This window comes from Poecile atricapillus, chromosome 1 (genome assembly GCF_030490865.1).
Source record: "Poecile atricapillus isolate bPoeAtr1 chromosome 1, bPoeAtr1.hap1, whole genome shotgun sequence".
Lineage (NCBI taxonomy): Eukaryota > Metazoa > Chordata > Aves > Passeriformes > Paridae > Poecile > Poecile atricapillus.
The window spans coordinates 72,550,267-72,563,335 of record NC_081249.1 but is presented as its reverse complement, the minus strand read 5'-3'; the positions used below and the strand labels follow the sequence as shown (position 1 = coordinate 72,563,335).

Genomic DNA, 13,069 nt, shown 5'->3' with positions numbered 1-13,069 from the left:
CATAGCCCTGGCGAGGGGAGGGAAGGAGCGGAGTGGGAACCCTTGGAGAAGCACTGCCAGCCCCTATAGCTCAGCGGCGGAGCGGGAGAGGCGATCCCGCGCCCCACGGCCGGAGCGGTGGCGTCCGCAGGGACCGAGCGCACGGCCAGGACGGCCAACGCACCCTGCCCGTGGCCGGCGGGGCGCACCCGGCTCGGCGGCACCGAGAACTTCTACAAGTTGCCGCTGTCAAAGAGCGGCGCGGGGAGCGCCAGAGCAACCCTCGGGCATGGGTAACGAGCCGGTCGGTGGGCAGCGATCCGGGTTCCTCAAACCTGATGGATCAAAGTGGGAAGAACCCCAAGCATGGCCAGGAGGAAGATTGGCAGTTTATAGGGTCAACCGGCTGCGGGCGGCTCTGATGGATGGGCGGTGCACCCACTCGGCTAGCCCAGCGCCAGAGCCCGCCCTCTGGGAAAGCCAATGCCGGGGCAGGGAGGCGGATCTCCCCGAGCTCCCTTGGCCCGGTTCCTCCTCCCCTTCGCCAGCAGCTGCGCTTCGCCCGGGACTGGACCGAGTTAGAGTTGAGGCGCCGGAGGAGTAGCGCAGAGTGCGTGCGTCCCCCGCGGGGGGGTCCGTGCCCGCAGGCGGAGGGGAGCCGGGTAAGGCGGGGGCGCGGGGCGCTGCGCCTCACCGGGGCGGGCTGGCGGGGGACTGGCGGTGCTCAGCTGCCCCCAGGGCGGGGATGGGAAAGCAGCCGCCGTGCCTCCCAGCTACCCGGGCGAAGTACCCCGCGGTGCCGCTGCCGCGCCGCCACCTCTGGCGGCGGGGGTGCGGGCGGCACCGGGGGCAGTTCCGCGCATAACCATTGCGCCGCGGATGGGGCCGGTGGGGGTAAATGGGGGGCGCTCGGGGGCAGCCCCGAAGGGGGGGGGGGGGGGCAGGGGCATTTGGGGGAAGGGCCGGGTCTGCTCTAGCGCCTCCTATTTTAACTCTCTCCCTCCCTTCCCCGCCGGGGCCTCGGCTGTTGTTCTGCCCCGGTGCCTCCCCCATCCACCGCCCTCGCCGCCCCCCCGCGGGTGCGTCCCTCCCCTTCTCTCCCCTCCCCTGCCCGGCGCTCCGCGGCTTCTGCCGCCGCCGCTGCTCCCCTCCCGTATTGTTCGGCTGGGTCCCTCTAATGGCGGACTGGAGGCGGTAGTGCTGCTGGCCGACTGCAGGGGGGCAAACCCGAGGCCAGGGGCAACTGCCGAGCGAGCGGCCGGGGGCCGCGAGCGCTCGCCCGGCGCCGGGGCGCTGCCGCTGAGGGCCCCGCGGGCCCCCGGGCGCCGGTTCAGGGCTGATAGGGCAAGTTCGCAGGTAACACCCGCTGCTCCCCGCCGTGGGTGCCACCGCTGCCTCTGTCCCCCACACTCGCGGTAGGAGCCCCCGCTGCGGCGGCGCCCGGGGAGGGCTCCTTGTCCCTCCTTCCTTCAGCGGGGACAAACGGCGTGGGTGTGCCGTGAGGAGTACCCCACCGCCCCCGGGGAGGGCAGTGAATTTGTTTATTTATTTATTTATTTATTTTGAAAGATTGGGATTAAAGGGAAGTGATGAGTGATGCAGGCAGTACCTGCCCTGGCCAGGCGATGGAAACACTCCTTGGGGGCGCTGCCTGATCCTCGCTGCCTCCTGTTAACCCCGTGTCTTTCCCTTAGGCTCCAGCCCAGTTTGGTGCAGCCTTGGCAGCGACCAACAAGGAGAGGGAGCTCCATTGTGAATGCTATTTGTGTATCTATTTCTGCCTTTGCTAGACCTGCTTACGGCGGGCTTGAACTATTCCTTCCACCCCGTATTCTCCGCGGGCAGGGGTGGAATGAGGTCCCTCCAGGGCTGGGTTGGGAAATTCCTGGGTCCAGCAGCTGCTGCCCTGGGGCGAAGCCCCAGTAATGGCTGTGAGGCGGCTCCTCCTCGGGGTGGGCGCTGCTGCTGCAGACATCGCTCCTGCAGTTCCAACTCCGGCAGGCAGACGACGGGCTGCTGCCGCTGCTCACGTTACCCGGCTCGGGAGGGAGGAGGAGGAGGAGGGCATATTTCGGGTGCCCTCTAGAGTTCTGGAGCGTGTATGAAAATTCGTGACCAGACACCTTCAGCCATCTTGAATTTCTTTTTCCCCCCTCCCATTGCTCGAATCGCGTGTCCCGCGTATCATCTCGAAGCTAAGAAGAGACATGGGAGATTTAAAGTCACCCAGGGGTTTTCGATGGAGAAGCGCACTTCGTCGTCTCTTTGTGCATTCAGACTGGTTCTCTACACCCACAGATTTGTTTGGGTGGTTTTGTTGGGTTCCTTGGCCGGGCTTCTGAGCCATCCGCTTTGCCCCTTCCCCGAAAAGGTGGAGGACACGGGAAACCCACAGGTTCTCAATAGCGAGCATTTTCGGTGTTTTGTGTGTGTGGGATTTTCAGAACAGATTTTGATCTCTGTTGGGTGTTAGGTTGGCTAAGGAGAAGCTGCTTGCCAATCCCCGTGGGTAGGACTGGGATGTAACTTGACTCTGGTTTTTGCCCTTGTTAGTATTGGGGCTGTTTTTCAGCTGCATGGGGGATTCCGAAATCGCCAAGTAGTGCAGCGAAGGAGCAAGTGAGGCTGCGAGAGCGCACGGGGCGAGGCTCGGCAGCTGCCGCGGTGGGCCCGGGCGCGGTGCGCGGGCTGTGCCGCCAGAGGCGCCGGCGGGCAGCGCGGCGGCTCCGCTGGGAACGTGCAGCCCGAGAACAAAACAAAAAGGCAGCGCCTCTCTTGCGTTCTGGGTCCCTTGATTGGGTGTACACCACGGATTCAGGTGATGCAGTCTTCCACACCACTCGTATCTTGAATTTTTTTTTTCAGCTTTATTTCTGTCCCCTTGCCGTTTTATATGGTAGATTTTCCCGATTCGCAAAGCTCACAACTTTCTTTGTCACTTTTTGGTGGCTTACGTATACAAAGAATGAGTGGTTCGCTGCAAAACCTCACTGCTTACAATGAGGACATCAGATCTGGATTTATTCTGAGCATCTAAAATTACAAACCGCATCAAGGACTTGTAAGAGTTTGCATGGCATGTTATCATTAATAAAGTGGTCTGTTCCAACCCTTGACTTGCTACAGCAGTTTAAAATTTTTAATAGTAATTTTTTAACTCTTACCATATCTTGGAGGCAAGGCTACCATCTAATTTTATTTCTGATTCGTTATGCATTCCAGTGTAACAGCCATTCTGTTTTTTCTGATGATCCTTCATGTCAAAAAAAGTTACTTCTAGGAGCAATCAAGGCAAATAATGCTTTGGAAGGAGGGGGACTGTTGTGTACTGGAGCTGGTTTGACAAAAATTATTGCAGCTTTGTGTGGCTGCTTACGAAAAGATGAGAATACTGCCAAGAACAGCCTATAGCTAAGATTCAGTAAAACTTACTAAGGCTCAGTAAATGTCTTGCACAAAAGCATCCGGGTAGGTGGCACACTGTCCTCCTCCAGCTGTGATGATGGTACAACCTTCTTATGGTATGTGATAGGACCATGCTGTTCTGGGAGGGAATGTATTTGATGCTTAGTGCTGCAAGGTCATCTCTAGGAACCAAACTCGTCAGCCACCGTATTAGGTGGTTAAACAAAGTAACTTGTTTTAATAGAGGACTGTCTTAATTAGAGCAATAAATTAATTTTATTATATACTAAAATTGCTTTATATTGTTGTTATTAATCCTCTTAGACCTAAAATACATTATTACATTCTACTGTTGCTTACCCTGTAACAACATGCTAAGAGGGATTTGCATCAGCAAGAGTGTCAAAGTGGCTGTAAAAAGCAAGTTTCTTTGTCTTTTATAGAGCTTGTTCAAGTATACAGATGGATGTGGTACAAAGCTGGTACAGTGTCTTTCAGATTTTTGCTGGGGTTGCTTGGCTTGGGTTTGTGTTTCTTTGGTCCTGCAGCATCATGAATCATCTTGTGTTGTTTGAGACGTTTTCAATTTGGTTTTGAGGACTTAAGTGCAGAATTACTGAAGTTCTGTCACATTGTTTGAGTTTGCACTCAATTGATACACCCTGCAACAAAAGCAGTGTAGGGAGTTCAGTTAAGAACTTGTATCAAGAATTGTTATTAACAGAAAATTCACTGTTCATGGAGAACTATTTATTTTTTCCATCACAACTGACAATGAACGCAACCAATTTGTGGAAAGGAATTGAAATTTGAGTTGACAAGAGTTCAAAAGACTACTCATGTGTCCTGTCTGAGAAGGTTGAGGTTATATTTGCCTTACGAGGGCCTTAAAAGCCCCCTAAGTTGCAGTGGAGTTCTGTGTCCACTGAAATTGTGTTTAACTCTGCAGCTGAAAGTGTTTCCTTTTCTCCTTCTTCAACTTTGTTTCAGTGATTTAATCTTAGCAGCTGAATGCTGGATGTGGCTAACTGGGTTACTCACACGTAAGAGTTCAGATGAAGCTTAGTTTGTCTTCCATATTTATAGCTTGCCCTGTGTGCTGTTGGCACAGATACCAGTAGATACCAACTTGGTGTATGAATGATTTACTCAACTTAGTTTCTTCATTTTGGACCAAGATTTGGAAGTTTGTCAGATAGTGTGTTTTAGACTTCTAAAAGAAATGTTTGGTAGAAGGAAGAAGTGTGAGACTTCTGGAATGCAGCTGCATGTTATAGCCTCCTCAGTTGGGACTTTCACTATATTGATTTAATATCACAGTTTTCTAGCTGAACACTGGATTCCAGCTCCTCCTTTTTGGTTACCCATGCTGTATGTATTGGTGTAAATGCACTTCATTGGGACTATTCATCCTGCCACCTATTTTGGGAGAGAAGTGCCCATTCATCTGTGACTGTTCTCAGGTGTTTCTGTGGTTTCTAATGCATGAACAAGCTTTGTGTCTCTGTTGTCGTGTAATTCTCCATCCCTTACCTCCTACTCAGATGGTTAAGCAGCATTCTTTGCTGCTGTGGTTGGCTTGGTTGGATACAATCCCATGTATGCCCAGGTGGCCAAGAAGGCCGATGGCATCCTGGCCTGGATCAGCAGTGGTGTGGCCAGCAGGAGCAGGGCAGTGACCGTCCCCCTGGACTCGGCACTGCTGAGGCCACACCTCAAATGCTGTGCTCAGTTCTGGGCCCCTCAGTGCAAGAAAGACATTGAGGGGCTGGAGCGTGTCCAGAGAAGGGCAGCGGAGCTGGGGAAGGGTCTGGGGCACAAGTGCTGTGAGGAGCAGCTGAGGGAGCTGGGGGTGTTTAGCCTGGAGAAAAGGAGCCTCAGGGGGGACCTCATCACTCTCTGGAACTGCCTGAAAGGAGGGTGCAGCCAGGTGGGGGTCGGCCTCTTCTCCCAGGGAACAAGTGACATGGCCTTAAGTTGCACCAGTAGAGGTTCAGATTGGATATTTGGGATTTTTTTTTTCTCTGGGAGGGTGTCAAGCATAGAAACATGCTGCCCAGGAAAGTGGTGGAGTTGCCATCCCTGGAAGTAATTAAAAGATATGTAGGTATGAAACTTGGGAACACTGTTTAGTGGTGGACATGGTCATGTCAGTTCAATGATTGGACTTGATCCTAAGTGTTTTATAACCTAAATGATTCTATGATTTGAATGCCACTTAGTTATACTTAAATGATTTTGACAATTTAAAGCTTTTCTTTTCTATGAACTTCCAGAAATTATAATTTTTATATGTATTCTGTGAAACTCAATGCCACCAGAGTTCAATAGGACACACAAAGAGTTTGATTATATTACAATGGATGAAATCAGTGACTGTCCTTTATGGACATGGTCCACAGAGGGTTTCTCATGCCTTCACCTGAGGTATCTCATGGACTGGATGTGTTAATGATGGAAGTTGTTTTCTTGCTTCAAGAAGTTTGCTATCAAAACAAAATTATTTCAATCAGTCGTTATAATACAGATTTTATTAGTCCAACGTAAGTAAAATATACAGAGATCAGTAATGTTTGTGTTCAAGTAACAGTTTCCAATGACAAGATTGCCACAACATATTTTTCAAATTGCTCTTGATTCAGAGAGCATTTGTGCTTTGTAAGTTTGTCCTCATGCTTAAATGCTTAATTTTTGTCCATGTCTCCTAAATTTTTTGGGATTAGCTTTACCATGACTTCTTTCTCTGCCCCTTTCTCACCATCAGCTATTAGAGAATAATCTTATAGAGATAGCAGGGACTCATCACAGAGGTGGGGTGCAGAAGCAAGTGTTCAGTGATCTGAACAGAGTAGCTGCAATACTGATTTGAAACACTCAGGCATTGTCAGTGCTCTAGCCAGCCCTACTGAGTGTCACTAGCACAGGAGGATTTTGATGGGTTTGTTTGGGATTTTTAAGTTTGTCTGAGATGAGATTAGTTAATTGTGTTTGCTGTTGTGCAAAACTGTGTTTGGGTCTCTAAAAATGTAACGTGTAATATGTTACTTCTTTATTTAAGGGGTACAAAGTACAATGAACTTTATTGTACAGCTTCTTTAACCCTTAGAAGGCTATCTGAATCCTTCAGTTAGCATCACCGTAGCTTCCAAAGGCTGTAATACTGACATTTGTGTACCTAGTGCTGTACAGAAGTCTGTTCAGGTATAGTCCCTGCTCATCAGTTTTATCCCTAACACATGCTAAGCAGGATGTCATCTCAGTTCCACCTTTCCCCCAGGGGTTAGTTTGTACAAAGTAGGGATGTATGCTTGGGCACATGCTGCCGTTTGATGAGGGCATCGGTGGGGCACTAATGGGGACAACTGCTGCTTGGGTACTTGAACCAGAGCTACTGATGGACGTTTTGCTGGGCCAGATCTTTAGGAGAGATCAGTGGCGTTATGAAAGAGGTTGTGTTGTGTTTGTGTTGGTTTCTACATTTAGTTTCCTCTAATCTTTTGCTGTGAAAAATGGCATTGAAGAAGATAGAAAATTGTGCACATAGAATTGTATGGGTTATGCCAGATTTTACTAATTGAGGGCTGCTTACAGCTCACAGTCAGTCCAAGAAATGTGGACGTGTTTGTTTTCCTCCTGCACGCTTTTGTTGGAAGTGTATTGGTATCTTACCTCTCTTTAGGCTCTTCTGTGCAATGCAACCATATCATACTGAACATTAAAAAAAGTTAATTCATTTGAGTTAACTCAAAATGTAACTGTGCTGCTTTTGCTTTTTGTTTTCCCCTCTCATTGAAAGTAACCTTGGTGAAAACCTTACTTCTTTTTGGAGTTCCTTTTCGTTAGACCTGTGTAAGATCTTTGCAGCTTGGTATTTACTTCTAGTACTACATCAGATTTCTGTAAAAGTCATCTTGTTCATCTCATTCATAAACTCAGCTGTCCTGCTTGTATGGATGACCTTCAAGACTCTCTCTTCCAGACTTGCTGCTCTCTAAACTCTCTAAATCTCTGTTTGTGCTTTTGACTTTCTTTGTGGATGTCTGACCTTTAGCTGAGGCTACTACTGCAAAGGAAAACTCTCTGTGCTGTTGCTTGTAGACAGCAGTGTCATGAGATCTTGTGTTCAAGTCCATAATCCAGCCCTGGTTTTAGGCATAGCACACACTCTTCTAAGCAAGTTTGTGGATTTCTCCCGCATAATAAGTGGTGTCTTAACTGTTAATCAGCAATTAAGTGTTTGTTATTTAGCTGTGTTAATAAATCACTTGAGTACATCTCATACCGTGCCTTTGATCTCTGTGTTGTGTGGTAACCATTTTTCTTAGCAGATGTGGTAAGAATGATCCTGCTCTGTTGATATGGATTCATAATTGTATACCAGAGTGCTTTCCTGGACTTCTTTTTTGACTGTCCAGTCTTTTTGCATTTTATGGTGGTAAATAAAACCAACAGGTTTTACTTACCTTTAATCTAATGTTGGGATTTAACTGTGAAGGGTGCTATCTGTTTTTTTGTTGTTAATGAGATTGTAAGTGCTGTTTAGGAAGAGACATCATGGGCAGTTAAACAATTTCATCCATTCTCCTGTGATGCTCCTCATGCTTGAAGAAGTTCTGTGTGTGCACCCTTACAAGCAAGCCAGTTGCAACCTGTTAATGCAAAAGAAGCTGGCTTTAGGAAATAAAGCCTACTGAAAACAATCCCAAACCACTACCTTTCCTGTCACCCTGGGACTCAAACACCATCCTTAGAACAAGAACTAATTGTAACCATTGTTTATGGTGGTGCTGTTTCCTTGTATTCTCATTTTTGTCTCTCTCCATCTGTTGCCCCTTATGTTTAGATTGTTTGCTCTTTGAACAGTTGTACTTTGTGTTTGCACAGTGGCTAGCATGATGTGGTCTACAGCTTTGGCTCCTGGGAGTCTGTGATAACAGTTGAGACCTATGGGTGTGGTATTGGTGTCTTTTTTTCTTTCTTTTTGGTGTTTATTTGTGGGTTTTTTTGGTTATTTTTTCTGGGGTTTTTTGGGGTTTTTTTTTTTGGGTTTTTTTGCATGTCCATGTGGAAAGGGGAAGAAAACATAGTGTTCTGTTATACCCGAAATAACATCATCATTTCATTTGAGCAACAATTGATTGTTAATATACCAATCTATAAATGTTTAAGAATTCTTATTATGATGTCAGAATTTACCAGACGTCTTTTGAATTTATAACAAGTGTTTGCAGATGTGCATTGTTTGGGATTGTGTTTACTGTAATTATAATTATTATTAGTAGTAGTTTTGCTTGTTAGGGTGGTTATGTTTTTTGAAAAAAATGTTCATTCAGGAAATGATGTTTTGTTCTGGCAGGTGATGCCTCATTAAGGAAGCTAAGTAGTATCTAGAGAGGCTAGGTAAGAAGTCCTTTATAATCCATGTAATAAAAAACCCCACAATTTAGAAATGAATGAAAATTGAGACTACAACAAAGGTGATTTGTTTTTTACTGGAAACAAAAGTTGGATATTTGCCATCATCACTGTGTTTGACCATCGCTATGTATACTTCTCTGCAAAGAATTAACAAATAGAAATACTGAGATGGTCTGACTAATACTGTGTATAGTACTGTAATGATCTGAACTAAATTCAGCTTTTTTAGTAATTTAAAAGAACCATGAAGTTTGATGAAGATGCACAAGAATTACTTGTGAAGGAGCGGAAAACATGCTTTCTATTAACAGACTTCAGAAACTCAGTCTATTTCTCAATTAAAAGAGACTAGATTAGGGTGTGACTTAATCCTGATCTAGGAGAGACTGTGTACCCAATAACATTAGATAATAGGGTGTGCTTCCTCCATCTCCCTTTCCATCCCCGGTGTTAAAGGCTGAATTTCTGAGTGTCAGTTATTGCCTAAGCAGTACAAAATGAAACAGGGATCAACGTGTGGCCTTTCAGCAGGTACAATAACTAGGAGTTGGAATAGCTTATTGAGGCATCATTTTCTTCTTTTTAGGCAAAAGGATATATATAGAGGATGTGAAAAGCTTCCTGCTGGGAAAGTTAATAGATTTTTATTTTTTTTTTAAGGCTTAGAATATACTTCCAGTTGCATATGTGGATTCAAAAGACAAAATACTGGCTTAAATACTACTGTATATATTTTTCATGGGTTTAAATTTAAAGTATATATCCTTGGTTGTATGACCATTTAAACCAGACTAGATTTGTCAACAACTTAGGTTTGTCATTGTCCTTTTGTATTTGTACCAACATCAACCTTTTCTGGCTTTTTTGATTGTTTCGTGTTTTTAATTTTGGGAGTGAATTTAGGTCTAAGAATCATCACAATGAAATTTGGAGGTGAGGAGTTATGTAGGTGTGGAGTATTTGCTCTTTTTTTCAGCTTTCTACCATCTTGGCTGCCATGATGGACTGGCTGTTAGAATCCTTAAACAGGATTTTTCTAGGAAGAAAAGGGGAAAGGACTAGGAATTGAAAACCGCAGTAGTCCTGTCCAGGACTGGATGTGGTTTGTAGCTGTGGAACTGTGGCCTTAACGAATACAGTATGCATCTTACTTAAAAATAAGACTACCTTTTACAATTTAAAAACAGTTGGATAACCTGGAGTCTTGATTGCATAATGGAGCTTGCAGCCAGCCAGCCAGTGCAGCTGTGAAAACCTATCATACTTGCCTTGCTGACCAGATCTATTCTTGCCTTGGATTCCGTTTCCAGTCAACCTTACCTCATACAGAACTTGAACTATTTTGTGGCTGGTTTTTTTTTTTTTCTTTTTATTTTCTCCCACTTCTTTTTCCATCTCATTTTGTTTGTGGTGATACATTTTTCTTTCCTTTGTTATACTGTAGCTTCATTGTCTGTTTACTTGGTCTTAGTCTACATGGGTTTCCCTCCTACATACAGCATAATATTAACTTATTCTTTTAAATTCGGTTTTCTTTGTTCTGAATTACTTGATGCATTGAATACTAATCACTGCAAGTGAATTGTGTTGAAGCCTGTCCATACCAGGCCCAAAATTCTAGATTCTAAGCCAATACTTGATTATTTCTCAGGGATGAAAAATCTGGTTGAGGCTGTTAGCTAATGTTAGCTATGCTAAAGGCAAGGAAAATGGTCTGTCTGTAGGCTTGTTCATTTACACACTTTGGCATGACAGTTTTTCCTCTTTCTAAGCATATGCAAAAATGAAGTATTTTAGAAGCATTAGTCAAAAAAGATTGGTGCAATCAGGCATGAGAGGTGGTGTGCCATTAGGCATGGTGGATACCAGTTACTCATGCAGGGCTACTTGTTTGCGGGTTGTACGTAGATGAGTGTAGACTGAATGCTAGTTTAAAATAAAAATTAAAAATTCCCAACCAATTAAGAAGAAGCCAATTAATGAAGAATAATGTTAAATGTCCATCTTGTTAGTTAAAAAGTGTCTTCATTTCCAGAATGTTTGGGAATAGTACAGTGTGGGCACTAATAGGATAGGAGACAGTTTTGGCTAGTTCTGGTGAGAAGCAAGTTAAACATGAGTAGTGCACCTTAGCAGGATGAATGTAAACAGCATACGCGACTGAAATAAGCAAGGTGGTAGCCAGCAGTTTAAGGAAAGTGATTGTTCTGCACTGTCTGATACTGGGAGAACACATCTACAGTGTTTAGTCTGGTTTTGCTTAGACTCCATCCTAATGAAAATATGATATTCTGGAGTAAGCCCATTGTAAGACCTGAGCATTTGAACACGTAACAGCAGGAAAAGCTGAGAAAGAGTTCAGTCTAAAGAGAAGGCTGAAGGGACAGGTTACTGCTGTCTTCAGCTAATTAGTGGGAAAATACAGAGAAGACAAAGCCCAGACATCTTCTCTGAGATGCCTGTCGGTAGAATGACAGGTAATAGGCATAAGTAGCAACAGGGGAAAAAATTGTAAATAGCTAAGATAACCAAACACTGGAATTGAGATTTCTGTTGTTTCCTGTCTCTAGTTGCTTGTTCATATTTGCTTGGTTTATGTATGAGTGGCTGTACACCCAGTTTCTTGTAACTTGACAAGTTTGAAAGATTATGTGTACCAGGTTTTTTTGAAATACCAGCAAAAGCTAGGGACTTCATAGATTTGAATTTGAATTCTTGGTTAATCTTCATTGCTCCCTGTGGAGCAAGGGTAAGGCATATTTTTGAAATGTGTGCTGTGACACACTGACACCAATGGCCTGTGTTCTATTGCCCAGGCCTGACATCTAAATAAATTTACTGTTTCTCATCTAGCCACTCAGTATTTGTTTTTCCTATTAAGTGTTGCGGTTTTTAAAGTTAAGATCCATCAAATGACAACTTGCCCTTTTTACATGCTGTATTAATGCCACTTTCTATTTATTTTTCAGGATTTTACATGTCCTTTTCCTGTTTTTATATCTTTAACATAGTGTTTCTCTACTGTTTCTGTATTCCCTTTCCACTTAGCCATCTTTCAAGTCTGTTGCTGTGGGTCTAGTGTTGCCTATTTTCTGGAAATAGATACACATTTAGACATAAGTAATAGATAAGCATTTATTGTGGGTCTTTTGTTTCTCTGTCTTGTTTCACCTTTCTATTCCATTTATAATAAAGAACATCCTTAAGCAGCAGCTTGCTGCTTGAGTAGTAGATAAAATTTACTGTCTACCGCATTACACATAATGGCTTTTAAGGCTAGAAATGGTGCTGTGTTCTTGCTGGTCAGTGTCTTTCCAAGATTAAACAGCCATGAAATACATAGAAAGTGTGTGGATAAGGAGGAGAGACATGTCGGTATGGCTGCCCTAAAACAGTTTTGGTCAGCATTATAATTTTGATTTGCCATGAATTCCTATGCCAAGTGCTGCTCATTCTTTGATTAGTAGTTTTGAGAATTACTGGTGCTTGTTTTGGATTCCTCTTCATAGAATTAAGTTTGAGGTTGACTCTGTATTTTGATTCTGTTTGTGCATGCAAGGAGGCATTTCTTAGCATTCATTGAGTAGGAAGACTCAAAGAAGAGGCTGTGTTAAGTAAAATTATTCAAATATTCCTGGAAGCATCAGTTGGAAAACAGATGTCAGCATTTGCATGTAACAGTGGTGTCTGCAGTTCAGTTAAGATGCTCAGAAGATATCAAAGTTTGCATGTTTTTGGTAAGCTTTAGCTGTGTGTAAATAGTTACTCTTGTGAATAAAACCAAAATTTGCTGACTTGCTTTAAAATATTTCACTAAATAGATCTTGCCCATTAACTGTTCTTAGTTGCTGTCTTTGCTGGATTACAGGTCTTTTCACATGCTTTTTTGTTGAATTCTCTGAAATCTGCATGACAAACACATTTTGAGTCTTACATAATGACTTCTAGTCAGCTAATTTCTTTAATCCATGCAGCTTCTTTCAAAATCAGAGGAAAGAATTAAATTTGAAGCAGATTCAAATCTACTGGAAAATAAATTCTGAAGTAGTGTCTCAAAGCTGAAATAATGAGATATACCAGGCTTTTGTAATGATGGTACTCAGATAAATAGATAAATTGGATTTGTGAACCTAAACTTAGTATCCTGTTCCTGAAAGCTTTTACCCATGGTCTAAACCAGCAGCAATATAAATACATTGATGGATTTGTGTTAAACATTATTCAGGCTCTTTAATTAGCTCGTATAGTAATTTGTTTTACTTTGGTG

General features: G+C 44.1%; 1 protein-coding gene across 7 annotated transcripts in view; it reads left to right on the top strand.

Moving 5' to 3' along the window:
• The first annotated feature begins 513 nt into the window (after positions 1-513).
• Positions 514-13,069, top strand: part of ZMYM2 (zinc finger MYM-type containing 2) — an 87,451-nt gene continuing 74,895 nt past the window's right edge. For 6 of the 7 annotated variants that reach the window (XM_058844547.1, XM_058844546.1, XM_058844549.1 and 3 more), the window contains exon 1: positions 514-641. The gene's annotated coding sequence lies outside the window, so the exon portion shown is untranslated. The remainder of the gene's footprint in view (positions 642-13,069) is intronic. The other variant, XM_058844548.1, reaches the window with a different exon arrangement.